We start from the raw sequence: 2,500 nt of genomic DNA, 5'->3' as shown, positions 1-2,500 counted from the left end.
TGCCAGCAAGCCTCTTTACCAAACTTCATATAGAATTCACAAAGGTCAGAATACGAGAGCCCAGTTCCAGCAATGTTCAAGGCCATAGATTTTTTGATGACTCCATCATCGCTGTCGGAGTTGAACAGCTTCCCATTGAAGCTCTGAAGGATTTCTTGACGTTGATCAAAGTACAACATGCTGTTGACTGCTTGAGAAACGTTCATGACAGAAGAGTAATTTACAATTTTGTCTTTGCTCAGTTGGAGTGATGTCGTGAAAAGAATTTTCAGAATACGAGAGCCCAGTTCCAGCAATGTTCAAGGCCATAGATTGTTTGATGACTCCATCATCGCTGTCGGAGTTGAACAGCTTCCCATTGAAGCTCTGAAGGATTTCTTGACGTTGATCAAAGTACAACATGCTGTTGACTGCTTGAGAAACGTTCATGACAGAAGAGTAAGTTACAATTTTTTCTTTGCTCAGTTGGAGTGATGTCGTGAAAAGAATTTTCTTTTTACCACAATTGCTTGCAATCTCACAATCTGATTGGCTAAATTGCTGTTGTCAACAACAGTCTCGAGAACGCTGCTCGTGTTGTGCTTGCGTCAATTTGTCATGCAATGTAATAGCTAATCAGGAATTCTCATTTTGGGAAATAAACCAATCATATTTCGGGAAAGTTATAGGCAAAGCTTGCTCTTTCTTTGAGTTATGATTTTGGTCAAGCTCTGAAATAAAAGCCTTCTTTGGCATTGAAAAAGTGGTAAAACAAATCGAAAGTGGTTCAGTGTTTTCTGTACTCTTATCGACAACGATATTCTTCATCACAGGGGTCAAAATGTTGTGGACTCACCAGGCGTACGCTGAACCACTTTTTATTTGTTAAGTAGAGCTTTTACATCCTCTAAAGAATGATGCGCTTTAAATTCTTCTTGAAAGAGATGTGAATAAAGAGAAGACTCGTTTGATTTGCAGAAATTGCCTGATGAAAGCTGAAGTGCTTGGTGCTTTTCTTTTGTGAGGTGTTTGACAAGAGTTTGACTGTCGGCAAAATTAACATTCAGTTCTTTTAGCTTGGAATGGAATTCTGCATTGCTTTTCCAGAGAAGTATTGGTGTGTCAAATATGGAGGAATTATTTCCAATCAAAATAGTGAGAGCCTCCCTATTTAGTCCCCGTTTAACATTGACAAGGAAGGCCAGAAACTTCTGAAGTGCTTATTCAAGTGATATGGCATCAACTGGTTGATTTTCCTTGCAAAGCCTCCTCTCTCCCATTACAACTTCACGTCCATTCAAGTGTCATTCAGAAATGGGTGATACTGCTGGATTTTGTAACTTGAACACTCGGTTTAGTCCTTTGGGTATTCGCTTCGGTAGCTAACGTTGAGCCACCGAAAACATATTGAATAAGTTCGGTTTCATTCGTTTGGTAAAAGGTGAGATTTTTTTGGAATGGAACAATAGCACAATTAAGCAACCATCTTTTGTTCTTGATGTGTGCGTGAACTCCCCACAACGACTTAAAAATTTTTGTGCATGTCAGTTTTTTTCCGCAAAATATTTGCAAGTGTGATTTGTATTTATGGAAGTAGAGCATTTCGAGAGCTTCAAAAAGAGATCTCAAACGGGGATTTTTGATAACTGTGGGCCGAAGTTCGGTGTTTATTTTTCAACTGGTGGCAGTTCGAACTGCAAAGTTAATTTACGCGAAAACATCTAATGCATTTGTAAATTCCCAAAAGTATTTTGAGAGAAAGGCAAGCTCATTCTGAAAACCTTCTTTCTTTAAAATTTTTTTTCAAACGAGGGCAATTTGCCGGCTGTAAAAAAAAGTTTTAAAGAGTTTCTTTGGTCGAGAATTGTGATTTCGGGACGTCTGCTGAGCAGCCGACTGAAATTATTCCCTACGAGTTGTGTAATGAATTTCACTTTCTTCTTAAAATAAATAAAATGAAACCTCGATTTTTAATACTTCTGGAACACTGAGCGTCCTGAGTTATTTAGAATGATATTTGAAGCTAGAAGAAATACTATTTTTGCCCATGAAACACCCGTAATTTCTACACCATTCGAGATCATTCCGATAAGCACGTGTTTGATCACCGTAATTACTAAAAGCCGGAACGACCCACAACGATCCCACAACAAAAGAAACCACCCAAGAAGACCAATACCAAGGGACTTGTGGTGGGTATATACATTAGACCTTACATCAGACTTATATCAGGCTCTCTACATTTCATAACACGAAACAAAAGGATAGAACACCACATACTAATCCTTTAATTTACTGTATGAATTAACATATTCAAACGTGATCTTACTGAATCAATAACGATATTCCACTTATCGAAGAGAAAAAAGTTAAATTGTTACTACCAAAACAGGTGAAGTTCACGAACTTCGACTCTGAAGATTTAATAAGGCACAAGTGTCTCTTCTGGTTGACATAAATATCAATCAATACTAACAACTTGAAAACGATAACCTAACATGTCTCTAAATGTAGTTAATGT

This window comes from Montipora capricornis, chromosome 6, assembly GCF_036669925.1.
Source record: "Montipora capricornis isolate CH-2021 chromosome 6, ASM3666992v2, whole genome shotgun sequence".
Classification (NCBI taxonomy): domain Eukaryota; kingdom Metazoa; phylum Cnidaria; class Anthozoa; order Scleractinia; family Acroporidae; genus Montipora; species Montipora capricornis.
The sequence above is the reverse complement of the archived record's forward strand: the minus strand, read 5'-3'. Positions refer to the sequence as shown.